The sequence below is a fragment of the Lissotriton vulgaris genome, chromosome 5 (genome assembly GCF_964263255.1).
Source record: "Lissotriton vulgaris chromosome 5, aLisVul1.2, whole genome shotgun sequence".
Classification (NCBI taxonomy): Eukaryota; Metazoa; Chordata; class Amphibia; order Caudata; family Salamandridae; genus Lissotriton; species Lissotriton vulgaris.
This window is the reverse complement of record NC_141693.1, coordinates 1653522941-1653537985: the sequence shown is the minus strand read 5'-3', so window position 1 is coordinate 1653537985 and position 15045 is coordinate 1653522941. Positions and strand designations below refer to the sequence as shown.

The 15045-nt window shown below is 41.4% G+C and overlaps 1 pseudogene; it reads left to right on the top strand.

Moving 5' to 3' along the window:
• LOC147716911 (uncharacterized) overlaps positions 1 to 15045 on the top strand; it is a 149597-nt pseudogene that overhangs the window by 58160 nt on the left and 76392 nt on the right.

Here is a 15045-nt window from a genome sequence, read left to right as displayed (position 1 = left end):
GGGTTCTGGGGACTAACGAAGCAAGAAAACCCGGGAAATCCACATTTGGCACCTGTTGACCCCCGAGGCTCGGCAGCATGGAGGCGGGACGGAGGCAGAAGTGGTGGATGGCGTCAGGGGCTGAGGCGGGTCTAGACTTGGAGCTGGCATCTCAGGCCCTCGAGAATGCTGGGGAAAACAGGAAACCTCTGGGCAGTTGTTGCTGTAGAATTTCAGAACCAACGGGTGCAGTACTAAGAGTAAGTCTTAGGCATTCTCTATGTAAGTCCCCTCGTAGCACGCAGAAAATTCGGGAGTTTTCAGGTTTTGGTACTAACGACGGGCATGGTTACAGGGGAAACGTTAGTGACATAGAAGAAGAAAGTAAAAAGACTAAAATTAATTCCAAAATTAAGGCTAAGACCAAAGGCTGCACGAAAGTAATTGTCTGCATGAATTCAGCTAAGAAGAGAGGAAGAGGCAAGCGAAGGGGTCTGTCCATCTCAAACACCAATTTGGCGGTTCTGTTACAAGGGGACACACCTAAACAACCCGCACAAATGCTCCAAACTGCGATGGCACCTCAAATAAGGGTTTCTCCTAGAAAAGACAAAACATTTTCAAAACCTTATGAGTGGGAAGACATTAAAGATGGTGTCATTGACTTTAAGATACCTGTCATGCGCTAAGAATCAAGTGTTTGTATTTAGATCTGGCTCCCATAGGGGATGACGATATTCCCTTAACAGAAACAGGGATAGAGAAAGGAAGGGTGCAAGACAAAGATAAAGAGCAGATTACGTCACAGGAAGGTGGCGAAGGGAAATACATTAATAGAAAACAAAGGGGTCAGAGAGCCAAAGGAGGCACAGCAGCGGTAGTTTCAACTAGAGCTGCCAAAACAGCCAAAAAAAACAGCTCAAGAAAGGTTCTAATCTGAAAGTGACTCCTTCCCTCCGTTCCTTTTTTAAGGTGCAAGAGAAGTTAACACTAGGGCTCAGGTCACTTAAATTGGAGAGTGTTGCTGAAGGGTCTCTAGTTAAACAAAAGCTAATGTCCTCCTCAATTTTAACAATAATGGAATCTCTGAATAGGATCCAAGTTCTTATGTCAAAGGACCCGGAAGACGAGAAGGAGAAGGTTATAGGAATAGAGGAGGCACCAGAAAGTGAAGATAATCTGCACTAGGTCATGAAGAATAAAGATCAAAGGTTAGAAATACCCACCCAGGCTGAAATTGGTGACTTGATGGGTTCACTTTTCAAGAAGATGAAACCTAGGTTTGCAAAGTCTGAGAAAAACCAAGAAAAAATTAAAGCTATGTGCAAAGCCTTGGTGTCTAAGGTCAATGAATTAGTCAACAGAGTTGTGGCTATTGAGAATACTCTGGAGCAGACCTGGGAGGGTGTGAAACTCTGCCATAACAATATTGATAAGATGGGATAAGCTGAAAAATAACTCAGGGATAAAGTTGAGACCTTGGAAAACAATTCAAGTAGGAATAATTTACGATTGTTGAATAGCCCTGAAGGCATGGAAGGGAAGAATATAAGGTGTTTTAAAGTCAATTTGTTAAAAGATTTTTCCCCAGAGTTGGACGAAAAGATCTTAGATGATGACATACAAAGGGTGCATAGGGACCCTTTCAGACCAAATAAAGTAATGAAAAATCTGCGTGTGTGCATATTATTTTCAAGACCCACACCTTAAAGGAAATCATCTTGAATAAGGCTTTGAAATCAGGTAACCTCACTAAAGATGGTTATAGCTATAAAAAATTTGTCATACATTTCCAAGGCAACGGCAGACAGACAGTGGGCGCTAGGAAATTATATGTAAGACTTAACGGCTGAAGGGGCAACTGTCGAATGAAATTTCCAGCCCTCCTGCAGATAATGTGGAACAACAAGACCTACAATATCAGAGAGACGAAAGAGGTGGAATTGCTTTTAGAGTGAATGAAAACAAAAATAATAAGTAATGCTTAACTGCAAGAGCCAAGATAGTTAAATAAAATACTCACGATAGCGGACCTCAAACAGGGAAACTAGGTTTTTCCAAATGACTGTAGGGAGGGTTCTCCAGGGTGGGGGTAATGTTAAGGGTTTCTTCATTTTCTTTGAGCACAGCACATTTTCTTTAGGTGGGGAGAATTGGGGAAAAAAGACAAAAAAATATTGTCCAAAATGCAAAATATATATAGCAAACAGGGGCATGGCAAATTACAGATCAATAAACTTTTATTCAGATAGGCGAATTAAAAATCGTGACATGGAATGTGAATGGGCTAAGAACAAGGGGAAGGCGACAAAAAATCTTTGAATATCTTAAGGTAATAAAGAGTGATATAATCATACTGCAAGAAACCCACCTCCTTTAAGAAGAGTGGCTTGAAATCATAAAACATGAAAAATGGGTTAAAAACAGTGTTTGCACAAATCAATCTTGTAGTATTAAGGGCATATCAATTATTATTAAAAAATCATCAAAGTTAACATTAGTAGGGGGAAGGGAAGATTCAATAGCTATAGCTAAGATAAAGTCGGGAGATATTTATTTCTCTGTCGTTGGGTACTATGGCCCTAACACAGATGATCCCCCACCACTCCAGTCCCTCTACACGCAGCTAATAACAACGTCCACACCACTCATATTAGGTGGTGACTTTAACATCCTATTAGATCCAAAAAAGTATAGACACCCACCTGCTAGAACTTTGAATCTCCCTAAAATGAGGGAGTGGCAATTTAGACTCAAAGATGATTTGGGGTTAATTGGTATGTGGAAAATCAAAGGGGATCATAGTAAAAGGTATACTTATAGGAATCATGAATATGGCCATGCTTCAAGAATTGATTTCTTTTTAATTAATGAACTCTTAAGCAAAAAGGTGAAAAAAGTGTTTCAGATGCCCGCTCACCTCTCAGACCATTCATTAGTCCAGCTAGACATATGTTATAATCTCATGCTGGGTGAGAAAAGATGGACATTAGACCGTACTCTTTTGCTAGTCCACCATGTTACAAACAAGATGAGACAACACTACTTTAAAGACAGGGTTAACGTAGAAATACATACTAATGTAGTCTTGGACGCTTATAAAGCTGTGCTCAGAGGGGTCTTAATTGGTTTAGCAATAAGCAGTGACAAGGAGAAAAGGCTTAAAATCTTGCAGTTAGAGGCCGATATATTAGAATCACAGGAGAGGTGGATGTTGCAACCACGGAGGAAGAACAAAATAAATCAAAGGGAGAATTATTTAAAAAAATATATGATTTAGCACTCTACTTAGAGGAAAGGGTAAGGAAGAGGTGGCAGGCCAGTTGTTTATCAAATTACGAATATGGGGAAAACAGCAGGAAAACTCATAGCGTGGAAGGTCAAAACTGACTCCAACAGAAATAAAATCATGGCAATATATAAGGGTAATGAAGGAAAAAAAGTAGAGGAAGGGCAGGTATTGAAGAAGCTTTAGTAGACTTCTTTCAGTCATTGTATGAGGAAGACCTTTTACCTTTAGCCTCAGCAGTGGACCTCTAACTAAGAGGATCACAACTTCCTAAGCTGGATGTAGACTCTTGCAAATTATTAAATGCAGCTATTATAACGGAGGAGGTTATTGAGGCGATAAACAAATTAAAAAGAGAAAAGTCCGCTGGTCCCAACGTAATTCCAAATGAGCTCTACTTAGCCTTAAAGGAATCTTTAGCCCCTAAATTAGCAGACCTTTTCAACACAATTTATTTAGAAGGTTCCCAGATTCCAAAAACTTGGAACGAGGCAACTATTAGCCTAATTTTAAAATCTGGCAAGGATTCCCTTAATTGTGAGTCTACGATTAACTAACGACTATAAAATATTCACACATATATTAGCAAGACTTGGGTCTCTGTCAAAGAAACGTATTCACAATAACCAGAAGGGTTTTATAAGGGCAGACAGTTCCATGATCTCACTCACCAACTTATTGGAGCAATCGATATTGCTGTTCAGGAAAAAACCCCTCTTGCGGTTCTTACTATTGATGCAGCCAAAGCATTTGACCGCGTGAATTGGACATTTTTGCAGGAGGTTATCATCTACTCTGGCTTAGGCGAACATTTCTCAAGAGTAATAGCGAACATATAGTCTGCTCCTGTTACAAAATGTTTCATTAATGGTACATTATCAAAAGGCTTTCAGATCAAAAGCGGCACCACACAGGGATGACCGCTCTCCCCATCTCTTTATTCTCTATATAGACCCTTTAGCTTACATGACAAGGAGGTCTCATGAAATTACTCCTTTTAATTTTAAGGGACGGAATCTGAAAGTGGCATTATATGCTGATGATCTAATGATCTATACAAGCAACCTGCATGAATCTCTGAAAAGTATAACAAGTCTATTAACAGAATTTTGGGAGTATCTCTGTTTATCAAATCAACCATCAGAAGACTGAGGTCAGGTACTGGAATACGATCACTCCAGTGATAGAATCTAAAAACAAAATTAAATATTTGGGGATAGAAGTTTTAAAAAATATTGATAAAATTGCCCAACGAAATTTGGACTTAAAAGTTAAAGAGATGAGGAAGTTATTAAAATCATGGAGCTGTTTATCCCTTACATTCCTGGGGAGAGCTAATGTTATCAAAATGGCTATTCTCCCAAAGTTTACTTTTGTTTTCAATGCCATTCCCTTTGAGTTCAAATCACATTGAATAAAAAAGGGTGAAATAAATACCTTTATCTGGGCCTCTAAAGTAGGAAAAAGCTATGCCAAAAGAAAAATCTAGGGGGGGGGGGTTGCTAGCCCAGACCTCATGATGTACTATAAGGCCTTCCATTTTAAGAATATCAGGAATCTTTTTCAACCGCATACACTTTATTCAGCCTACTGGAAGCAGAAACTGAACATGACCATTGTCTCTATAAGTTTGGCCACCCCAAGTATTTAAACATAAATAATTAAAGGTTCTAGGATCAGGGTACAAGCAATGGTACGAGTTAAGGAAACTATGGAAGTTCCTCTACTACAGTCCGCTAGCACCAATATGGAATTCTCCGGGAACACCAGAATGCCTGAAAGACTCCCTAGCAGGCCTTTAAAAGAGCAGGAATTGAGAAATGGGGAGAACTTTTAGAACATGGAAACTTAAAAAGTTGGCACACTTTATCTGAAAGAACTAACACGGAAATATCAAGGTTCAAATACTACCAGTTGGCTAGTTGGTCCAAAGAATAAGTGACAATGTCAGATCATATTGGGAAATTAGAGGGAGAAATACAAAAAGATCCAGCTCGAAAAGAAATCTCGAAATGCTACTGGTACCTGACCCAGAGGGATGAGGTTGGATTTAGCACACCAGGCGATATATGGAAGAATACCTTTCGGGCTCAAGACTTGCAACAACTCTGGAAAGTATCCTGCACTTTTTTATGGCATATTATAGTTTCTGCACCCCTTAGTGAAAATTATCTTTTTACTTTGCACAGGTCCTACTGGACACCTGAAAGGTTAACAAAATTGAACAACCAGGTGACGAAAAAGTGTCCTAAATGCGGCGAGGTAAAAGCAAACGACATTCACATGTTTTATTTATGTGCCCATCTCGATGCTTACTGGAATGAAATTGGTAAGATTGTTGATAAAGTTCCAAATACTAATATCAAGGTAAGCACCTTTACTGTAATTTTGGGCATTCTGGACACTATTGAACCTAATATTGTTTTAAGCAAAAACCAGAAATATCTTTTATTTACGCTAATGTTATTAGCCAGATGTGAGATATGTACAAATTTGATTCTTCCATCTCCTCCTAAGGTGTAAGATTGGCTCTGTTCAGTTGATAAGTTTAGGAAGCTGGATAAACCTAGAGGGGAAAGCAAACGTATGAAGAACTGGGAAGTTTGGGACATGATTATGTGGTAGGGTAGGAAGGGATGTCCAATGATTCCAACTAACGCAATCAAACAAATAAGAGGGAATCATGATGGTGGTTCTGTGGTAGTAAACTCAAAGAATGTGCAGGTTCTTAAGACATGGTCCTACCTCGCTATCCAAGGGGGGCCTCTTTTCCACTAAACATTAGGTGACCTTGCTTACTATAACCATAAAGATCGCATAAATGAGAAAAAAAAGTACATTATTTGGACATGACATTCATTGTCAAGAACATTTTAACCTACCCTCCTATTGTCATGTGTTCTGTACAGAGCCCTTTGTCATTTTCCCTATGTCAGCCTAACTGTAAACAACACTGACCGCATTGCGTTTGCACATGTTACTATGTAAACACGTTTGCTTTTGTGCCACATTATATTTTCACACAGAACCTGCAATTGTTTTCTTGTTCTGTTCTGTCCTGGGATTTAATCTGAACAGCAGACAAGGTCAAATAACAATGTCCCTTGTTATTTTATTCTGGTCAGGCACTCGCACCTAGTCACAACACAGAAATAAACCTTGTCATTTGGTATACATAGAAATGTCATACACAGAGATAGATGTATATTTCTGAGAGAAGATCACGGCTGTATCTGAGATGGAGAAAGTTCATCTGTATATGCTAAGGTACGGCGTCCGGTACTAAACCCAGAGATCTTTGCTGCATAAACAGTTTCCTTCTGTAGAAGGGGCGGGGTTAGGCTATTTTCTTTTATAATATGACAGGGCTTTTCAAAATATGCGGTCTATTGCCAATGCTGAAGGTATTTTTGATAGACAGAGGTTTTTTGATTGTGGCATGTATACTGCCTCCTAGAGCACAATAGTTTAAATAAACATGTCATACTTCCTTTGTATTTCTGTCATATCTTATTGTGGACAAGTACAAGTGTGTGAGTGAAAGGGCGTCCTGTCACCACGATCCCTTAGAGGGATGGGAGTGTTGTGTTCTAGTGTGTCAATTCACTTGACTCTCTGGATATGAGTATGAGGGCAAGTGAGACACTATAGCTAGTAGGACTCTGGATCATGATACTGAGGTGGTATGGTGACTCAGTTTCTATCTACTAATGCTCTATGGTCCCAAGCATAGTTCTGTTCCTGATCAGAATCCATGCAATTCTATAACATGGGGGAATCTCTCTTGTCTCTCTAAACTAGATTGATTTCATTATTGACAGGGTTACAAGCAGCCTTACCTGTAGGTTGCCTGTAGATGATTTCGCAGAGACGTTATGGACCAACCTTCCCAAATTCTAGGCAACACCTAGTGACTGTTTTAATACACTGAGGTAATTAAATAGAAATCAGGGAGGTAGGCCGGATCGTGGACGCTACCTGCTTCCTTGATTGTTGACCTGCGAAGCAATAAGGAGAACTTTTGTAAATACTGATTTCTATACTGTCTATTTTAATCCTAACAGGTTTTCTATGACTCTACTTGGGCTTTAGTGAGTCCTACCTGCGACTGGTTAAGATCTGGCGTCGCGTCCGTGTTGTCGTCGTGAAGGGGGGTTGGGCAAGGTGATTGTTGACGTAGAAGATTGATTGTTCAGCGTTTGTTCTCTGTAAAGTAAGTGTTCAAAGAAGAATGATGAGTTACTGCCTTGCTAAATTGTTTGCATTATTCATAACATCCCTTTAAACTATCTTCCACTTACTCTGACTTCTCACCATGCCGTTCTTCACCTTCACTCCCTAATATGTATCATATTAAAACAAAAGACAAAATGGCAAACACAAAATAACATTAACTCTCTCTCTTTGATAATTCTCAAAGTCTCTAAATCCTTTTTCTGAAGTCTTTGTAAATTGCTCCTTTCCTTGGAATTTCTACAGAATTGGAAACTTGAATCTTTTCCAGGTAAGTCTCTAGTTCAAATATTCTCTGGTCGCTTGCTTGCGTTGGGCGCCAATAATTCAAACAAGAAGAAGAACTGTAACTTAGCTTTAAGTTTTCTTTTCTTCTTTTCAGGTGATGCGCGCGATGAAACCAGACCTTCAAAGTCCGTCGTGCAGGCCGTCGTCTTGGGACTCCAGCAAACACCTCCGATGGGCGACGAAGACAGAAGGCAAAGCGTCGGTTTACGTTGGGTGTGGCTTTTTATAGAGGAACCACACCCAAGGAAGGTTGACGCATCGCGCGCCAAAACCATGCGTGCCGTTTTCCAGCGTGCGCGCTGAAAACGGCATCTCTGCTCTCAGCTCTCCGCTCCTTCTCCGAGCCTTCTCCTGCCCTGAACACAAGTCGGCAGACCCTTTCTGCATCAATACCTGTCATTCACTGGCCACAACGTTCCTCTCTGTCTGGCTCACAACTCGATAAACTTGGGCCATGAATCCAACAAGCACTTGGCAAAAAAAATGACATCATAAATAACAATACTATACACATGAATCATAAAAGGCCTGAATCACTGTATGAAACAGATTCTGAGTATTACACAATCACACACTAACATATTTCTGGCGTGCTGGTTGCACGGGACAGGGGTGGGTTTCAAGAGTGGGAAGTGGGAAAATCTACACCTGCATGTATGTGCATATAAGGCAGGTGAGGGATGGAATCATGACAATTATCCTTCTAGATTTCTGGCCTTCCACTATTAAAGATCCCTTTTGCATCTGACCTCTATGCTCCTTTTTCTGCCCTTAGTCCCTGTTTTGACTTTCCCCTGCCACAGGGCCACCCGTACCCCAACATCCCTTTTCCTCCTTCCACCTCCATTCCCCCTAGTGAAGCGTTCAGACCCATTGCTAGTCAGTTGATGGTTTGGTACCCTCCACCCATTGTCTAGAGCTTAGCATTTGTTACAGATTATTCACTAGTTATTATTGCACAGACATAATACCAATGTGATCCTATCCCAAGCTAATAAACCAGAATACAAAAGAAAGGATAGACGCAGAGGAATGTGGAAGACAAATATGAGAACAAGGAAGAGTAATTCATCAGAGTGGAATCAATGAGCAATCTAATGACATTTCTACTTTCAAAGTTTTAGGGCACAATCCTTGCTCACTTTCTTCATGACATCTGTATCATGTATCACCCAGATCCTAATTCATATTAAGTAAGAACTCTTTAGCTTTGACCTTGGATGTAAAAATATGTCTTGTCGTCCCTGAGTCTAGCCAGATTTGCTAAAAAGGCCTGTGCCCCCTTGTCCTGAAATGGGTGGGTTGATCAGTTGCCTTAACCTCCAGAGTCTCTCGATCGTGACATGACAAAAGTCTGTACTCACGAAAAAGGAGCATGCTTCAACAGTATGCTTGGAATCCAGGCCTGCTTTCTCAAACACCGAATGCCTGAGGAGGATTCCCGAAAAAATACAGACTAGCCCTTGGTTTATCTGATCTGTGTTTTGACTGTTTCATAGTGAACAGGATTTGATGTGGCCTTTTTACCTCCTAGTTACACCGTTCCAGCTCAGGGAAAGCACTCTTGAATAGTTTCACAATAAATGTTCTTATGTCACTCTACCCAACACTCTCCTCCACCCCCAAAACTCTCAAATGATTATGACGTGACCAGTTCTCAAAGCTTGCCAGCTTCCATTAGGCGTCCATCAGATGCACCTTCTGAGCTGCTGTCAGTCTTTTGTTGGCCACTACTTCAGATTCCAGTGTTGTCACCCTCCCTTCCATTGCTGCCATCCTATATGAAATCTCTGAGCAAGTCTTTGCCACCTTTAAAATTGCTCCATGTCATTTTCTGGTAGCAGCGTGGGCTCTGCGGCTATCTACCTGGGTCTCATCCTTGTTAGACATTATCCCTTGATAATGGCTTCAAGTATTGGTGAGTCAGATGATGGCCCTTGATTTAGATGGTCTTGGGTTTCCACTGAGTTTCCCCTTACACAGTGCATGGTTGAATAGTCTCATTTTAAATTGCCTTCAGCAGCTGGTTTTCATGCCACCTGCAGGGAATTTCTTGACTGTTGGCCAGGTGTTATAATGGAGGGTGTCTCCTGCTATAGAATAACTTCCTTTGCTTTCTCCATTCAAAACACTGTGTTTGTAATTGCCTCCAGGGGAATCAGAGTCATCTCCAGACCCATTTGACCAGTCAGATAGTGAAAAAAGCACTCCATTACCTCAATATCTGACCCTGGTTTCCTGTAGGCAATATCTCTCTTGTTTCAACTGCCCTTCTCGCCCTTTCCTTGGAGGGCTATCCCATGTTCAAAGAGCCACCTTTCCCATGGATTATTCATCCCTTTGCCCCCCGCTTTGAGGAAATTGCCCCCATATAGTCTTTGGTGCCTTCCCCATTCTAAGGGTTTCAAAGCCCTTGGGCCTCCTCCAGAGCCCATCAGACTCTCCCTATGGGCTTTCATTGACCTGTCGGCCTGTGTTGTTGTTGACATGAGGTCAGGTGCTTTTAAAATCTGGAGGACAAATACCAGTTCCTTCAGGAGGCTCCTTGGGCATAGACAGAGGCTGTGTACACACTTGCTCCCTAATAACTTCAGCTGAGTGGGCCTCTCCTTGAGGTGCCATTTGCTCTGCTTCCAGCCGAGTATCTCCTGTGGTACCTGTCATCGCTCTCCCCTGGGGGGAGTGGAGGGGCATGTAGGCCTTTTCAAAAGATCCACAATAGTCAGCCCGGGCACTGATGTGCTCCCTGGATTGGCCCTTTTCCTCCTTGTCTGCTCTGGAATTCAATGGGTTTCTATATTAGTTACTGCCGCCAAACCTTCCTCATCCCATGCCTACTCCGTTAGCAGCTTCTGAAGTTGTCATGGCCCAGGCCTTTGAGAGGCCCACAATCTTTGGACCCATCGACCCTGCTGTTGGTCTCCAATATTTACTTCCACTACCACCACCCGCAGGGCCTCTGCTGCTGCACAAAATACGGAGCAGCTGTCTTACTGGTCCTGGAGCTCAGCTCAGCTCACTCAACTCCCAGAGCATCCTCACTGTCCGCCACAAGCACCAGCAAGCGCACACAGCAATCATGCTCCAGTAGAGGGGAGGGGCGTCGGCTACAGATGAAGCCAAAACCACCAGCTTCGACAAAATGGAGGGCAGTGCACAGCCATTTTCACACACCACCATCTTGTTCTGTGATTCTAAAAGGTTCCAGTTATTATGGAAAGGTATATGGTGTGTCTACCCAAGCTCTTCAATACATAATTCTTTGCTAAGACCCAGTCCCATTCCAACGTTATTAAACAGACAAAGACTGCACTTCTTCCGTTCCAGACAAGGGAACAAGAAAAGCAGGTATGCCTATTGAATCGTTGAGCTATGGAGGTTCTCTGACAGGCAGCCTTTTTGTTATCCTAGTCACTGATTTCCCAAAGCCTGATGGCCCCTCATCTTGGACCCTGCTAATTCTCCTTGACAGCGGAGCCTCTTGGCTGTCTTTGAATGTCATGTCTGTCATGTAACTCCCAGTACTCCACGTATTGTGGTTTGCTTAATAAAAAGCTGTTTTGATCAACATGGGCATCAGCAATTAGGATGGCTTTTGAATATTTTAATTAATTACATTTTCTTTGAGAACTGGCAAGAATTCCCACCCTATGCTCTCTGTTTTTGCAGTGTCCCACACATGGATAGATCCTGCCATGAAGAAGACCTTTGCTAAAATTACCTAGGCCCAATAAGAAGGTCAAAACACGTCACGGTATGCATAAATGTAGCCAAGAGAGAGTCATTACTGAGCAAAAGAAGACAAGTAACATACAGGAGCGGCAAGGAGACTAGTGATACCTCCATGACCATAATAAAAAGCTCTGACCACTAAGGGTCACATGGTACTTTTGGGACCTTAAGACTGAAGGCCATAAGATGGTCCCTGGCTAATGGAAATGTGTAATCGTTGTTGGTTAATATTGTTGAAAACTACTTCACAATGAACACAATATTTGAATAAATATGTTGGACACTTACAAATGTAAAATCATTGTATCTTAGTATGCAGTAATGTTGCATTGAATGTATGTTGTGTATTTTTTTGATGTGATGTTAATGCAAATCTGTAACCATTATGTATTGTTTGTTTGTCGCACAGAATCCATGCAATTCTATAACATGGGGGAATCTCTCTTGTCTCTCTAAACTAGATTGATTTCATTATTGACAGGGTTACAAGCAGCCTTACCTGTAGGTTGCCTGTAGATGATTTCGCAGAGACGTTATGGACCAACTTCCCCAAATTCTAGGCAACACCTAGTGACTGTTTTAATACACTGAGGTAATTAAATAGAAATCAGGGAGGTAGGCCGGATCGTGGACGCTACCTGCTTCCTTGATTGTCGACCTGCGAAGCAATAAGGAGAACTTTTGTAAATACTGATTTCTATACTGTCTATTTTAATCCTAACAGGTTTTCTATGACTCTACTTGGGCTTTAGTGAGTCCTACCTGCGACTGGTTAAGATCTGGCGTCGCGTCCGTGTTGTCGTCGTGAAGGGGGGTTGGGCAAGGTGATTGTTGACGTAGAAGATTGATTGTTCAGCGTTTGTTCTCTGTAAAGTAAGTGTTCAAAGAAGAATGATGAGTTACTGCCTTGCTAAATTGTTTGCATTATTCATAACATCCCTTTAAACTATCTTCCACTTACTCTGACTTCTCACCATGCCGTTCTTCACCTTCACTCCCTAATATGTATCATATTAAAACAAAAGACAAAATGGCAAACACAAAATAACATTAACTCTCTCTCTTTGATAATTCTCAAAGTCTCTAAATCCTTTTTCTGAAGTCTTTGTAAATTGCTCCTTTCCTTGGAATTTCTACAGAATTGGAAACTTGAATCTTTTCCGGGTAAGTCTCTAGTTCAAATATTCTCTGGTCGCTTGCTTGCGTTGGGCGCCAATAATTCAAACAAGAAGAAGAACTGTAACTTAGCTTTAAGTTTTCTTTTCTTCTTTTCAGGTGATGCGCGCGATGAAACCAGACCTTCAAAGTCCGTCGTGCAGGCCGTCGTCTTGGGACTCCAGCAAACACCTCCGATGGGCGACGAAGACAGAAGGCAAAGCGTCGGTTTACGTTGGGTGTGGCTTTTTATAGAGGAACCACACCCAAGGAAGGTTGACGCATCGCGCGCCAAAACCATGCGTGCCGTTTTCCAGCGTGCGCGCTGAAAACGGCATCTCTGCTCTCAGCTCTCCGCTCCTTCTCCGAGCCTTCTCCTGCCCTGAACACAAGTCGGCAGACCCTTTCTGCATCAATACCTGTCATTCACTGGCCACAACGTTCCTCTCTGTCTGGCTCACAACTCGATAAACTTGGGCCATGAATCCAACAAGCACTTGGCAAAAACAAATGACATCATAAATAACAATACTATACACATGAATCATAAAAGGCCTGAATCACTGTATAAAACAGATTCTGAGTATTACACAATCACACACTAACATATTTCTGGCGTGCTGGTTGCACGGGACAGGGGTGGGTTTCAAGAGTGGGAAGTGGGAAAATCTACACCTGCATGTATGTGCATATAAGGCAGGTGAGGGATGGAATCATGACAGTACTCCCCTCTCAAGATCCCTCCCAAAATCTGTGGTACAGGTCTCGGTTTGTTTGGATAATGAAGATGAAAATTCTTGATCAATCGAGCAGAATTTTGGACGTTGGAAAGAGGTTCCCATGTCCGTTCTTCGGGGCCATAACCTTTCCAATGTATTAAGTAAAACAGTTTACCTCGGACTCTCTTTGCATCTATAATTTTTTGAACCTCAAATTCAGGGACACCATCAACAAGGATGGGTGGTGGATTTTTAAGAAATCTAGTCATTGAATTACAGGGTTTGATCAACGATACATGAAACACCGGGTGAAACTTGTACCTACTGGGTAAGGTGAGTTTGATACTGACAGGATTTATTATTTTTTCTACTACAAAAGGTCCGATATATTTGGGACGTAGTTTTTTACAAATAGTCATTCTCAAATTCCTTGTAGATAACCAAACTCTATCTCCGATTGAGTATTCTGGTGACGGTTTTCTATGTAAATCTGCTGACTCTTTTTGACTCTCTTTCGCTTGAGCTAAATGATATTGAGCCTGTTTCTGAACTTGAACCAATCTAGTAATGTGTTCCTCCAGTGATGGTATGGCTGATGGGATGCTTACTCTTTCTGGAACATTTTTAGGGTGGAAACCATAAACACAAAAGAAAGGTGACAGACTAGTGAAAGAGTTGTCTAAATTATTGAAAGCGAATTCTAAAACCCACAAAATATCTGACCACTCTCTTTCGTCTTCTGCTAAAGCACACCTAAGAAACTGTTCAATAGTTTGATTCGTCCTTTCAGTTAAACCATCCGTCTGAGGATGATAACCGGAGGACATGCGAATGTCCATGTTCAAAGTTTTTCCCAATTCTTGCCAGAAGTGAGAGATAAACTGTGGACCTCTGTCAGAAATAATTACAGAGGGAATTCCATGTAATCTAATTATTTCTTTAGAGAAGATTTGAGTCAATTCTCTTGCAGAAGGGATGCCTTTTAATGGTATGAAATGAGCCATTCGAGAAAAGTGATCTACCACAGTCAAAATAGTGTTGAACCCCTCTTTGGTCTCTGGAAGCTCCACAATGAAGTCCAGCGATATCGTGTGCCAAGGTTGAGGCGAAATTGGGAGAGGAAGTAAGAAACCACTAGGTGCTTGATGTTGTGTTTTATGTTGGATACAAATTACACAAGTTTCGATATAATCTTTTACATCATTCAACAAGGTTGGCCACCAAAACCTTCTTTTGATTAACTGACTAGTTTTAGCAACTCCTGGATGTGCACACATAAGAGGATCATGATGTAATTGTATCACCTTTTTTTGCAGTTCTTGCGTTGGTACAACAATTTGCTCATTCAAATACAATAAACCTTCTCTAGTTTGCATTAAAGGATACAAAATTTTCCATTCTTGAAAGGTCTTATCCTAAACTCTTAATTTAATGTCTTCTACAATATCAGTGACCACCACTCCCACCTTGAAGCAAGCCTCAGGTAATACTGGTCGAACTTCTTGAAGAGAAATCTCCTTCTCCTCTACAGTCCCCAAACGTGATAATGCATCTGCCTTTAAATTCTCTCTTCCCGGACGATAAGTAATTACAAAATTGTAATCATTGAAAAACATTGTCCACCTTAGCTGTCTAGCAGTGAGAGCTTTC